Raw genomic sequence first — 15,883 nt, 5'->3', positions numbered from 1 at the left:
GTTTTCATTTACAAATCCATTTTTCTTAAGTCCTCAAATACTTTATCTCTATTAAAATACTTATCTATGATCAAAAGTATAGGTATGCAAGTACAAATATTCATTCAATAAGTATTTTACCTTTTCTTTTCTTTTTTTTCTTCGCTTTTCTTTTCTTTTCTTTTTTTTTTTGAGACAGAGTCTTGCTGTGTTGCCCAGGCTGGAGTGCAATGGTGCAATCTCGGCTCACTGCAACCTCTGCCTCCCGGGTTCAAGCAATTCTCCTGCCTCAGCCTCCTGAGAACCTGGGATTACAGGCACACCACCATGCCTGGCTAAATTTTAATTTTTTTTTTAGTAGACACAGAGTTTCACCATGTTGGTCAGGCTGGTCTCAAACTCCAAACCTTGTGATCTGCCCGCCTTGGCCTCCCAAAGCGCTGGGATTATAGGTGTGGGCCACCGCGCCTGGCCCCTTTTTACATTTTCTGAATTGGGCCACATGATCAGAAATCAGAACCTTTGGAGTTCTTGTATTTTTTTTAATGATATTCATCTTTTGTCTATAGCACCTTGTTTAATATTACATGTGACTAAAATGTGCATTAAGGACATCCAGAGTTTTTATTCATTCATGTCTACTTTCCCATTAACAGGCATTTACAAAGAACAAGTTTCATTTATAGAATACATACCATAAATAATGTTAGGTTGGTGCAAAAGTAGTTGCAGTTTTGGTCTTAAAAGTAATTGATAAGGCCAGGTGCGGTGGCTCCCGCCTGTAATCCCAGTACTTTGGGAGGCCGAGGCGTGTGGATCACGAGGTCAGGAGATCGAGACCATCCTGGTTAACACGGTGATACCCTATCTCTACTAAAAATACAGAAAATTAGCCGGGCGTGGTGGTGGAAGCCTGTAGTCCCAGGTACTCAGGAGGCTGAGGCAGGAGGATGGCGTGAACCAGGGAGGCGGAGCTTGCAGTGAGCCAAAATTGCACCACTGCACTCCAGCCTGGGTGACAGAGGGAGACTCCGTCTCAAAAAAAAAAAAAAAAAAAAAAAAAGTAATGATGAAAACTGCAATTACTTTTGCACCAACCTAATGGAATAAATAGAATTAAACCCAAAGGATCAAAATTTGTCTAATTAATTATATTCTGCATCAATAGCATTACTAATGAGGCTAACCCTTATCGGCCAGGTGTCGTGGCCCCCTTCGGTAATTCCCATGCAAGATAAATGATTTTCATGTTTCTCTTTCACGGTTATAATGAGGAAGGGAATGAACTGAACTTCAGAAGAGGTGGAAGGAGCTCTACTTTGAGATTTTGCTATGTAGACTGAACCCTTAATGGACATGAGGAGTTGTTACCCAGAGATGATGAAGCAAGTATTTAGATTAGAAAGTAATAATGAAGGCAATTACTTAAGCATATTCAAATACAACATTTTCTGTATTTTTGGTTACCAAATGAGATCAGCTTATTATCATTGTGCTTCTCCTCAAGAAACAAAAGCAAAAAGCTAGTTTAATTTTGAGGTTGACATTGTCATATCAACTTGGATATAACTGGTAAAAATAAAACAAACACTCATGGAATTTATTAGAAATAACCTACCTAGTTGCTTGAATCAATTCAAACAAACAAATAAACAATACTAGTTTATTTACCCAACTAAGCCTATTGATGATGGCCAAAGCTAGATTTTTTTGCAGTTTTCTTTCAACTAAGGGGAAAGAGAAATGGCTGAAAATGGCTTTCTCATTGATCATACCTATGGATTTTTCTTTTTTTTTTTTTTTTTTTTTTTTTTTTTTTTTTTTTTTTGAGATGGAGTCTCGCTCTGTCACCCAGGCTGGAGTGCACTGGTGCAATCTCAGTTCACTGCAAGCTCTGCCTCCCGGGTTCACACCATTCTCCTGCCTCAGCCTCCTGAGTACCTGGGACTATAGGCGCCCACCACCACGCCTGGCTAATTTTTGTATTTTTAGTAGAGATGGGGTTTCATCGTGTCAGCCAGGATGGTCTCGATCTCCTGACCTCGTGATCCGCCCATCTCAGCCTCCCAAAGTGCTGGGATTGCAGGCGTGAGCCACCGCGCCCAGCCGGATTTTTTTTGAAAGAGAATTCAAAGAGCAATGTGTATGGGTTTTTGTACAACTTATGGATAATTACTTGAAGAGTATCAACAAAATATGCCACTTCTGCTTCCACACTCCGGATGTTTTGTGAGGCTTGTGTGTATCCAGTTTGGGAGCCACTTTTCCAGTCCACACAGATACAGTTCACACTTTCCACCTGGAACAGATTCTGGTTAAAAAGACAATAAATGGATATATAATTTGGGATCTTTATTAATGACTAGTTAACACATTTGCAGACTAGGATAAATTCTCTTCTCGGCCTACACAATATCATTTTAACCCCAAAGCAATTGACAAAACTTCTAGTCTTTTATGGATATGGAATCCCTCTTAAAGTTTAACATTGGCTCTAAGCTAGAGGTTTGACCACAATGGGAACTGGAATCTTGATATTTCTATTGTGACAGATACATAGACATTTACTTCAAAAAATGTACAAAATGTGCTATAATGGGTTGTTCCTTAGGTCATCTTAAATGTTGTAAGACATTGTCCCTTACTAGGATGCAACTAAGGACATTGTTTGCCTTGTTCACTGCTATATCCAATTCTTATAACAGATTCTTGCATACAGTAGGTGCTCAGTAAATATTTACTGAATGAAAAAAATATTATTTTAGGTTCTCTTACATAAACATATTGAAGGTAATGAAATAAGCTTTTAAATGATTGAGACTAAACAAAGCTTTTGGATGAATGTATTTTATTGTACATCACTAAAGAGTTATTTCAATAGAAAATATAACCTACTAGATATCTACTGGAAGACTTGTTTGATGAGAGTCAGTTATAGTTTCATGAATATTTCTTTGGGCAGGAGTTTTGTTTATCTGACATGTGTTTATATATATCCTCATTTTTTTCCAAAAATAATTTGGAAATGATAAAGTAATCTTGGAAATGATCTCCAACTTTTTCATTTTACAGCAGGAAATATCCAAAGCAAGGAAATGATTCTCTTGAATCCAGTTTGGCTACTCTTGAATGACAACATAAAAGTGTGCATCGGGCACAGCACTTCTGATATCCTGGACTGAGTTTGATTTTACTAATATCATGGTTGGCTAAGGAGAGAATCAGGACGGGGATCTAGGACCTTTATGCTTCTAGTTTAATCTCCTTGTTTCTTTATCTAAATACAACAGTGACAAAGCCAAACCAAATACAAGAAAAACATAACTGCTTTTGGGATCTCAGAAATAAATTGTATTCACTGTCTAACAAAACTATATTCCTTTTGAGCTAAGAATCACATTTCATTTTTCACTGTTCTATAAAAATCTATTACTACCTCCAGTAATCATCAGCTTTAAATTATTCTGGAAGACAAATTGTGGTTTTACTGCTTGTGTTTAAACTTGCAAAATGTATGAACTCTAGGGTGCTCATCTGTCTTCAGGATCAATGGATATGCTCTGGAGTTGACTCATTCTGCCCTCGGTTTGAGCCACAGGCAGACGTGAAATTGTATGGATTTAGAAGGACCTTTGTGTCTTTCTTCTTGACACCTGAAGAAAGGGCTACTCTCTTTGTGCCACAGTAGGTCAAAGAAATTTGATGAATACATGAATAAATACTTGAATAAATGAATCAATAATAATGTTCCTCAAGCACTAGCAGTTACTAGGAAAATTTACTCTATTTGATTTTCTTTCTTTTCATTCTTTATAACAGGCACATAGCCAAAGGCAAATTAAAGAAAATAGGATCACTGCTGTTGGAACAACAGAAGCCAAAACTGAAAACCTACAGAGTTTCCCAAGATATTGCTATCAGAGGAGATCAAAGAGTAGCAAGTGAAAATCTAGGAAAAGAATTCGCTCAGGCAAGATGAGATCTCTTAGTGCATCACATGAAAATTGAAAAGTAATGAAAGAGAGGCAGGTGCAATGGCTCCGGCCTGTAATCCCAGCTATGGGAGAATATCCCTTAAGACCAGGAGTTCAAGATAAGCTGGGGACAACATAAGGAAAGCCTGTCTTAAAAAAAGAATTTTTTTTTTTTTTTAAAATTAAGCAGGCATGGTGGTGTGCACCAGTAGTCCCAACTACTTGGGAGGCTGAGGTTGAAGCATCTCTTGAGCCCAGGAGTTCGAGGCTGCAGTGAGCTTTGTGGCACTGCACTCCAGCTTGTGCATAAGAGTGAGACTCCGTCTTTATTTTATTTTCATTATTTATTTATTTATTGAGACGGAGTCCCGCTCTGTTGCCCAGGCTGGAGGGCAGTGGCACAATCTCAGTTCACTGCAACCTCTGCCTCCCGGGTTCAAGCGATTCTCCTGCTTCAGCCTCCCGAGTAGCTGGGATCACAGGCTCCCATGACGCCCAGCTAATTTTTATATTTTTAGTAGAGACAGGGTTTCACCATGTTGGTCAGGCTGGTCTCCAACTCCTGACCTTGTGATCCGCCCACCTTGGCCTCCCAAAGCGCTGGGATTACCGGATTGAGTCACCGCACCCGGCCAATTTTTCTTTGTTTCTTTTCTTTCTTTTTTTTTAGAGACGTTGTTTCGCTCTCGTTGCCCAGGCTGGAGTGCAATGGCACCATCTCGGCTCATTTCAACTCTGCCTCCTGGGTTCAAACGATTCTCCTGCCTCCCCCTCCCCCTCCGCAGTAGTTGGGATTACAGGCACGTGCCACCACGCTCGACTAATTTTTGTTTTTAGAGACGGAGTCTCACTCTGTCGCCCAGGCTGGGCGCGATCTCAGCTCACTGCAAGCTCCACCTCCCGGGTTCACGCCATTCTCCTGCCTCAGCCTCCCGAGTAGCTGGGACTACAGGCGCCCGCCACCACGCTCGGCTAATTTTTTTGTATTTTTAGTACAGACGGGGTTTCACCATGTTAGCAAGGATGGTCTCCATCTCCTGACCTCGTGGTCCACCCGCCTCAGCCTCCCAAAGTGCTGGGATTACAGGCGTGAGCCACCGCGCCCGGTCAATTTTTGTATTTTTTTAAGTAGAGACGCGGTTTCTCCATGTTGGTTATGCTGGTCTCGAACTCCCAACCTCAGGTGATCCGCCCACCTCAGCCTCCCAAAGTGCTGGGATTACAGGCATGAACCACCGTTCCGAGCCTGTGTCAAAAAAAAAAAAAAAAAAAAAATATATATATATATATATATATATATATAGTGAAAAACGGGGGCCTGGGACACGCTGTAATGCATCAGTATGGTAGGAATTTTTGCTGAAATTTTGAAACATCTCAGTATTAGTTATTAAATAACCACTGTCTGGACCCAGGAAATGCCTGATAGTTGATGGAGATCTGCAACGAGTTCCTGTTTAGGCAGAAAAGTGTTTCTTGTCAGTTTCTTATAGTAGCCAACAAAGCCATTTGTAGGTGGAGAGAGCGGTAAGTACAAGAGTGCTACCATTCAGGGATCCTTCCGAATAATGATTCTCCCATTACAACCACGCTATTCTCAATCATCACTATGTTGCTATTTCCTGGTCATCACAACATGTTTGCAATTGTTCAACTTGGGATAATTTATCTGTTATAATCTTGGTGGTAAGGATCTTCTTTTCACACAATGGAAGGCTTTGTGCGTTTGTGTGTACGTGTGCGTGTATCTCTATATATCGGTACTCTACTCATCTAATATAGAGATATATATATATAAAATTGGGAGATTATATAAACATATAATATTGGGCTTTTTTACTATATATAGAGTAAAATATGTATAAATCTCATACTATGTATATAAAAATATATATAAATCTCCTCATATTTAGGTACAAAGGTGGAACAAAAATAATATGAAGTTAAAGAACTTTTTATAAAAAGTTACATAAAATAACAGTTCAGATCACTGCCCTAAAAGTGTCTATAGATGCAATTCCATTATCTGATTTGTTCTCTTTAAAAGATGTGTATATTCAGTATCCTTATTACATAAACAGATGGAACTTTGTCCTGAAAACAGTAAGCGTTCACACGTGGAAGTTGTGTGGGTTCTCGCTGGTGTACAGAGGGAAACAGGTATTGACACCCTCTGGAGCCCAGGGCAGTATTTGGAGAGGTCTTTCCATAATTCCTGACCACGGGGCATCATTGCTGAAGCAGCCGAGTCTTGGGTAACAGATTTCTGTTCCTGCAGTCTCCTAGATGTGTTTCAAGGGTATTAGTTTAACCAGAACACTCTTTTTAATAGCCTCTCTGCCAAAATGTGAGTTAATTGACATTTTGTGGCAGATTTTCCTCCTCTGTTTCCCCAAACACCCTCTTAGCCAAACACTCACAGAAAACGCCACTGTTACAGACAGGCTACTGTTCCTAAAATCTACTACATAAGATCACCTCACTTCCCTTGTGTCTCTGTCCAGTCCCAATCTGAGGCTCCTTTTAGCCTCTAAACTCAAATGTTTTCTTTGGCCCTTGGTACTTCGGACTTTGGGCCCATATAACTTTGGGCTTTGAATGGAGAGCTTAAGTTTCATGGAAAGGTCGCAAAACCTGTGTGTCTCCATCCTTGCTGTACTGAAGGTCATCTCCATTCCTGTGATGAAGAAGCTGTTCACAAACAATCAAACAAAAAATCTATAGTTTAACACAACTCTAGGCTTGAATATCACTCCATAAAGGAACAATCCAAAGAAGGGTTCTCTTTCCTGAGTAGGATAAATCTAGATTAATGGTAGGAGTAAGAGTAGTAGCTGTTGTGGGCGCTGCTTTTCTCAAAATCTTACCATGTGCCAGGTGCTAGGCAAGACGGTTTACTAATCTGACCTAATTCTCACATCATGGGAGAGGGGGAATCCTATTCTTTACATTTTACAGACAAAGATTCTGAAGCACAGAGGGGTTAATGATTTTGCTCAGGATAATCAAGTGGTAGGTAGCAGAACCAGGGTTCAAACCCCTCACTTGACCCTAAGCTAAAGTGGCTAGATTTAACAACAACAATAAATATATTCAAATTTAACTTGCATATATATATTTGAATTTCAAATAAGCAATAACATGTTCAATATAAATATATCACGTTTGTGGGAAACAGTTGCCATTTATCTGAAATGCAAATTTAACTAGGCGTCTTAGATTTTATCTGACAACCCTACTGCAAGCACCCGTGCTGTTAGCCATGCATCTCCCTCTCTTTACTCGTCATCCACATCATGGCTTGAACTCAGCTGCCATAGCCCTCTTGACTGTTGAACAGTGAATCTTTCCCAGCTCCATATTCATATTTTTCTTACCTGCTACTGCTCCCAGCAGCAGTGAAAGAGTCCAGAGTAGCAGCATCTACACAAAATTAAAAACATGATTGAATCTGGCTAAGTTTTTTTTTTTTTTTTTTTACAAGATTGGCATAATTCATGTTCATTTAGCCCTCTCTGGGAAAATGGGTGCATCCTGGTAAGTTAGGCCAGGAAAACATGTTCCTGACTCACCGTGGCAGTTCTGTCAGGTTCCACACACAACCAAATAGCAACGAAAGGTCCTTTTATAGGTAAAGCTTATCTTTTTGAGGAGTACCATGGAAAAGCGGCATGCAAAGAGAGAAAGTTCTAAGAATGTATTTCTAATTTTAATTGTGGGTAAACCAAGGTTGATACAGTAGGCAGTGTTTTCACAGTAGTTGTGGGAAGATGAGAAAGGCAGTGGATATGTGATTATGTAATGCTAAGAATCACTATAATTTCATTGTAGTGAAGGTTCTAGTCTCGCTGCCCATTTTTAGTTTACAATTCTCTGTGCAGGTCTGTGGGCATTGTTTTTACAGATTTGATGACAATAGCCTTATGAACAAATACCAAGAGCCTACCAGGTCATACAGTTTTTGTATAACCTTGCTTTTTTCCTCAAAAACAGTGAAATAAAAGCAATCCTTCAAGAGTTTATTCCTTCTAGAAAAGCAGTTGATATGTTACTTTGATCGTCTGTAGAACTAATTTATTTCTCAGCAGTATCATGGAGGAAAGAATAAACAAGCTAACAAAAGGAACTGGGGAGGGGTCCAGGCAAAAGCACAGAGGAGGAACCAGCGACCCCACCATCTGATGGAGTTATCAATAAGAAAGGAAAATATGATTCAACTTCGAAAAAATGGTGTAGAAAAAATAGTCTGAAAGGGAAATGTTTGATAGAAGGAACTAGGATGATTTTGTGATATATTGCTTCCAATGAATTTTTAAAAGACAACAAAATGATACTATACTTTACAAGACCAGAGTCATTTAGCCTGACAGTGTCAGAGATACAGGTCGAATCATTGAAACTGCCATGTTCGTAGGTCAAAAGTGGTCAAAAATAATTTAGTCCCCTGCTCAAGTTTACAGGTACAGAGAAAATCAACAAAATTATTGGTGTACAAGGGAATTGTTAAAATAAAGAAAGAATGCATAAGAGACAAGGGAGGAATTCCAGTGGATAGGAACCATAGCAAATTCCCACACAACCCTTCATGTCTCAGCCCTGATTAGACTGGTAACCCTGTTCCCTTGAAGAAAGCCTTCTCTTTGAGCTTCCCTTGCTCGAGACCATCACCATCATTTGTGGGTTGTAAACTCAGAGAAATCTGGAATTTTCTGGGCCTCATTGTGACATGTTAGCATCTTTCCCAGTGGTTGGTACGTTGGCTTTCATCACATTCGTGTTGAATGGATAAACAAACAACTGAAGGAATGAATATGAAAAGCATAACCAAGAAGTTGGACAATCTAAATCAGGATAAATCCAGTGAAAATCACACAAAGGCAAAAAATAAGTCCAATGATAAAGAAAAAAAAAATCAAAGTTTGACAGAGAGACCGAAAGATGCATTACCTACAGGAAAAAGAAGATAAGAATAACCTCAGACTTCTCAATGGAGACAGAAGACAATGGAATAGCTTATTCAAAGTGCTGAAAGTCATAGGTCTAAATGTAAAAAGCAACCCAAAACCTTCTAATAGAAAACATAAGAGAAAATCTTTGTTACCTTAGAGTAGACAAAGATTTCAAAGCAGGACATAAAATTTACTCTATAAAAGTATGATAAACTGGGTTTCATGAACATTAAAACTCTAGTCTTCAAAACACATTGTTAAGGAAATAAAAGGCAAGATACAGACTGGGAAAAAGTGTCTGCAATAAGCACATTAACAAAGGACTTATATTCAGACTTAGAAAAGAACTCTCAGAACTTAATAAAACAAACAGCCTAATAAAAGTACGGCAAAAATTTTAATCAATCACTTCACCCAAAAAATTTATGAATGGCCAATAAGCATGCAAACAGATGCTCAACATCTTTAGTCATCAGAGAAATGTACAATCAAATCACAAGGAAATACCATTACAGGCAAGTAAAAATGGCAAAAATTGACAATACTAAAGATGTGGAACAATTGGAACTTTTATAAACTGCTAGTGGGAGTATCAAATTAACAATCACTTTGGAAAACAAGTTGGCAGTTTCCTATAAAATTAAAGAATCACTTACATATTAACCAGCAATTTCATACTTAGGTATTTGCCCGAGAGATATAAGCATGTGTCAACACAAAGACTTTTATGTGAATATTTGTAGCAGTTGCTATGGTTTGTATGTGTCCCTGAAAGTTTATGTGATGGAAATATAAATCCCCAATGCAACAGATGGAATCTTAGATAGGTGATTAGGTCATGAGAGCTCTGCCCTCATGAATAGATTAGTGTCTTTATTGTGGGAGTAGGATTGTCTTTTTGAGATTAGGTTTGTTATGAAAGCAAGTTCACCCACCTCTTTTGTCTTGCATGCTCTCTTGCCATGTGACACACTCCACTGTGTTAGGATACAGCAAGAATGCCCTCATCAGATGCAGCCACTTGATCTTGAACTTCCCAGCCTACAGAACCATGGGCCAGATACATTTCTATTGTTTCTATATTACCCAGTTTGCAGTATTCTGTTATAGCAACACAAAATGGACTAAGACAGCAGCTTTATTCATAGTAGCCCCAAGATGGAAAAAATGCAAATGTCCACTGACTGGTGAAGGGAAAAAAGCTATGCTATATTAATACAATAGAATACGACTCACATATAAAGAAAAGAACTATGAATAAATGCAGCAACATGGATGTATCTCAGGGATCTTAAACTAAATAAAAGAAACACAATAACAAAGTATGCATACCACATTATTATCCTTACATGACATTCTAGAACAGGCAAAACTAATCTATAATGACAGCGAGCAGGTCAGCATCTGCTTGGGTTGGGGGTGAATTAGGGGAATGTTTTCAGAAAATAATGGAAATGTTTAATTGTACACGTGGACATATACATTTTTCAAGAGTTTGATTGTATACATGGATATATACATTTTTCAAAACTCATTGAACCTTACTCTTAAATTGGGTGCATTTTCTTGTATGTAAAATACACTTCAATAAAACTGAAAAAATTTTACACGCCTGGCCCATGCTAAGTGCTCAGAAACTATTCGTTGAATTGAATTCTGTTAAGGGTGGCTGACAACTGGATGTTTCTATCAATTCACCTTCTCTTGATATTTTGATCCTGGTAATTCATTCATTCACTCATGCCTTGTTTCATTGTCAGTTGTATATTTTCTGCATGACTCCTAGTTGCTGTCATAGGTCCTGTGAATAATTAAGACCCGGAACTCTTTCATGCTAGCAGCAGAAATAATGAGAATTGCCCAAATTCCAGATATATTTTGAAGATAGGACTGATAGGATTTGGACGGGAGTTGGGGAAATGGAGATGAGTTAAGACCCCCAAATTTTGGTTTGAGCAACCAGAAAGCTGGAATTGCATTAACTAAGATTGGGAAGGCTGCATGTCAGTGGAGCAGGTTTGGGGTGGAGATTCAGAGTTCAGTTTTGGGCATGGTTAAAATGAAATGTCTTCTTATAGTCCAAGTGGAGATGGAGAGTAGGCAGTTATTCTGTAGTTCAGAAGAGAGGTCCTGGTAAGAAATATCAACTTGGGGTTCATCTGTTTCACATAAAGCCATTAGTTTAGATAAGGTTCAAGTACTAAACCCTAAGGCCCTAAAATGTTACAAGCACAGGGAAATGAGGAAGACTTGAAAAGGAACAGCCAGTGAAGATGGAGGAGAACCAAGGGAAAGTGGTGTCCTGGAGACAAAGAGAAGAAAATGTTTCAAGGAGATGAGATGATCAGTAGTCTCAGAGGTAAGAATGGAGTTGACCATAAGAATGGAGAAAATGAGTGAAAACAATGATTTGGCTAGGTAAAGGCTAAGAGAGATTTCTATTGAAGTTACCATTTTTCACTCTTTCAACTTTTTTTTTTTTTTTTTTTTTTTTTTTTTTTTTTTAGATGGAGTCTTGCTCTGTTGCCCAGGCTGGAGTGCAGTGGCGTGATCTTGGCTCACTGCAAGCTCCACCTCCCAGGTTCACGCCATTCTCCTGCCTCAGCCTCCAGAGTAGCTGGGACTACAGGCGCCCGCCACCACACCTGGCTAATTTTTTTTGTAGTTTTAGTGGAGATGGGGTTTCACCGTGTTCGCCAGGATGGTCTCAATCTCCTGACCTCGTGATCCACCTGCCTTGGCCTCCCAAAGTGCTAGGATTACAGGTGTGAGCCACTGTGCCCAGCCTCTTTCAACCTTTTATTAGGAACATGCAGCATTTAGCTGACCACCCAGCAGTCATTCTCTGAAATTTAGAATTCTTTGCCACCTTTTATATCTTAACAGCCACACTCTTCCCTGATGTAAACACAGATGGGGTTCTATCCCTGTAGATCCCAGTGCCTTGTTTTTGGTCTGTGTTATGGCTCACAAAACAACGTTCAATGAAAATTAAGTGATCAAGTAGACAAAAAAATGAAATGTGTAAAGCACTCTTCCTTGTGCCTTGTGTGCCGGGAACCAATTCCAAGTCCGCACATGAATGGGTCCATCCAGCTGTAATGTGAGACATCCCTTCAGCACACTCCGGATAGTAAACAACATGCCAGTGATACTATGTAACATCTATGGTGGTCCTCTGATAAGGGAATTTGGCTGATAGCATATTCTTCGTTTTCTCCCCCAATATAACAGGTATCATTATCATTTTGGCTTGTTTTTTGGCTTCTGTGTGATGGTGTGATTTGCAACAGTTTTTACTACAAGAAATGTAATTTTGAATAATGGCTATAGCTGTGGGTTTATTTCTACCTTTAATTGCAAAATTAATTGATTTCATCCTGGAAAGCATTATTTGATGCTTGTTTTAGAAAAAGATCAATTATTTATCTGAGCATACAAAGATATTATTTGAAAATATTACGAAAACAGCAACATCATCAACTCTACTTAGGGCAAATATTCATGACTAAAAGCAATGCAGACAGGGAGTTGGGTACAGGATACTGTATAGGACAAATGATCTCGGATCTAGCATCAGCCAAGTTTAGCTGATCATTGCTGTGTATCCCATTAGCAACACCACATTTTCCACTTGTTTCAAGATACAAGGATTGATAGGGAGGAGTTTCATATGAGTCTTATCCACTATTTCAGTTACGATCTTACTCTGAGATATTGTATTTGTGTTAGTATTTTCATTGCTGCTTTTTCACTTCAATGAACCACTTGAAGCCATTGATTTCTTTTTCACATCCCAAAATGAGAATATAACTTAACAGAATGGGAATAATAAAAAATGCACATTTAACACATTAGAGTAAGCAACTACTTGTAAATGATGTGAAAATACATTCACCCACAAGAAATGTTTTCTCGGTCAAGGAAATGATGCTGAGGCAAAATGTCAAGGGCTTCTGCACCACATATGACCACAATTCAAGAAAGGAAATGAATTTCTGTGGAAGTATTAATAGATTTCATAACTCAAATTTGTCAAAAGTGAGAGAAAGAAATGTTTCCATCACATTCCTTACTAAAACTGAGACACCCCCTAGATTGATTACAAAAGTGGTCCCAGTTCCCTACCACTCTCCCTAGCAATGCTTTTTGCAATATGACTTTTAGCTCTTCCCATCAAGAAGTATAGTCTATGTATTCATCTTTGAAGTTGTGCTTACCTTGTGACTTGCTTTGTTCAATAGAATGCGGGGAAAATGATATTTTGCTACTTCTGAGCCTAGCCCTCAAGCAGTCTTCCTTGCTTATGCTCATTTCCTTGGTCCCTTGGGAGTTCAAGTTCAATAGCATAGGCTAGCATGCTGAAGAATGAGAGATCATGTGGAGGAAAGTCAATGCACACAGGCCCTACTAAACCATCCAGCCCTCCGCCAACCTACAAGCTGACCACCAATACATGAGTGAGACCAAGCAAGATCAGCCAACTCTGGCCGAGATCAGCAGCTCTGTCTGTTGGCCCACAGGACCATAATACATGATTATTGTTTTTAAATTACTGAGTTTTGGGGTGATTTGCTATGCAGTGCTAGTCAACTAATTCATCACCTGTCTTCTGTTAGGTGGATCACAATTTGAGAAACATCAATTAAGACAGAAAACTCCATGAGGGTAGGGATGATACCTTTATTTTCAACTTTAGTTCTCTGATATTAGACTAGGGGTTGGCACATTGTCAACACTCTCTAAGCACTTATTGAATTAACAAATTCATCAATTCTCTGCCATTGTCTCCACCACTATCTTACATCATGCATTCTGAACATTATCAGCATCCTTTCACAAGTGTTCATCTCTAAGGGGAAGAAAAATTTGATTTAGGGTTCTAAAAGTAGTATTTTCAAAAAATTCACTAAGTTTAGAAATATGTAAATAATTTGAGTAAACCATTCATTTGAAATGATTAAACTAACTTGGAAACAGCTTCATTATGATGAAAATGGATATCTTTCTTAACAAAAGGTTTTTAACTGATTTTGAAAAATTAAACTCCTTTGTTTCATCTTATTAAATGAGTAAATTTGCACATAATCCTATTGTTTCATGGATTTTTATTATTCATTATCATTAATGTTTAGGAAAATTTCATGAGGTCCTTATAGTAATTACAAGTGTAAACATTTATTAAGCACTCACATGTGATAAACATTGCATTATTCTCTTTGCAGAGAAGTGCAGTGCTTAAAAATGACATCTGTAGACTAAAGATGCCAAAGTTTGTATGTCTAATCCAGACTTCTGTCCTCACCTCTGTGCTTATATATCCAAATGCCTGCATTCCATGGCCAGTTGCATGCCTGATGAGCCTCTCAAATTTGACATGACTAAAACTGACCTTCTGACTTGCCTCTTCAAAATAGTGCCTCTCAAAGCATTGAGAGGCACTATTACCATTTCAGGCAATGGCAACTCCATCCTTCCAGTTGCAATGATGACCCATGAGTCATTCTTAATTCCCTTTTTCATTTAGATATCAATTCCTTCTCTATATAGTTCATGTACATTGAGGATGCTGGCCTTGTTCTTTGTCCAGGAGTGTTCACTGATTGACTTAAGACAATCAACACATTCTACTTCCCTGGTCAGAGGCCAGTAAGAGTGAATCTCACAAGTTTTGTGAGGAAAAAAATAGGAAAGGAGATGCACTTTCTCTCCTTGTTGTATGTGAAAGAAATGTTTATAGCCTCAGTTGTGGGAGATGGCCTTTCTTCAACGGAGAAGGAAGCCACAGTTGGTATAAAACTAGCACCATAGATATCAGAAGACAGAAAAAGAAAGTGGCTCTTGAAGAGGTCATTGAGTGACTGGGTCATCAAAACCTGAAGCTTCCTCCACCTCTGAACTTTCCAATCACATGAGTCAAATATTGCCTTTTTGTTTAAGCAACTTTGAGTTGGAGCTTTTGGTTCATGCAAGTGAAAGCATCTTAATTAATATAAATGGATGGCCCTTTAACAAGTCTTTGTGTGTTAACTTTATATATTTTGATGAAATACAGAATAAATGGTATTTTCAATTTTTCATAGCCCTGTGCCTTTGGCTATGTTGTTCTTTCTCTCTGGAGTGCCTTTCCCACCATATCCTCTTAGCAAATCCCTACTCAACTTTTAAGACCTAGCACAAATATCCCCTTCTTTCTTAGGATGTTATTGTTTAGACATGGCCTAATTTTAAGTACCTGACCCTAGTGGATTCATTCGTTGCTTCCATTAGTGGGAAAGTCATTAAAAAAAATATGTATTTGTATTTTCTCTTCTACTACATGCTAGGCATGTGCCAGGCACATACAATGGGCAAACTCCTTAAGGAGTTTAGAAATGGGCTATACAGAGAAGTGAGCCAGCAAGCAATTACAATATGGGAAGTTCAGTGTTGAGATGGCAAAATGTCTGGGTGTGGTAGGAGCATAGTGGTAAGCCTCTAATCAAGTCTTAGTGGGTGTGGATAATGGAGGTGAGTCCTGGAGGAAGTGATGTCTACAAAGAGATTTAAGAACCAATAGGAATTTAACAGACAGGAAGACAGAGAAAAGAGCATCCCAGGGAGAAGAGTTCCTGACAACATCCAGCAGCATCAGAGATCAAGACCCTCTTGGGGGACAGGGTCAGAATGTAGAGTTCCAGAAGGAACATAGTGAAAGATGAAGCTGGGGTCCAAGGAGACAACCAGACCAAGAAGGACCTCACAAGGCTTACTAAAGAATATGGGTCCAAGCGCGGTGGCTCACGCCTGTAATCCCAGCACTTTGGGAGGCCGAGGCGGGCAGATCATGAGGTCAGGAGATCGAGACCATCCTGACGAACACGGTGAAACCCTGTCTCTACTAAAAATACAAAAAAGTTAGCCGGCCGTGGTGGCAGGCACCTGTAGTCCCAGCTACTTGGGAGGCTGAGGCAGGAGAATGGCATGAACCCGGGGAATGGA

Source organism: Macaca fascicularis, chromosome 9, assembly GCF_037993035.2.
Source record: "Macaca fascicularis isolate 582-1 chromosome 9, T2T-MFA8v1.1".
NCBI classification, from domain to species: Eukaryota; Metazoa; Chordata; class Mammalia; order Primates; family Cercopithecidae; genus Macaca; species Macaca fascicularis.
This window is presented reverse-complemented; position numbering follows the sequence as displayed.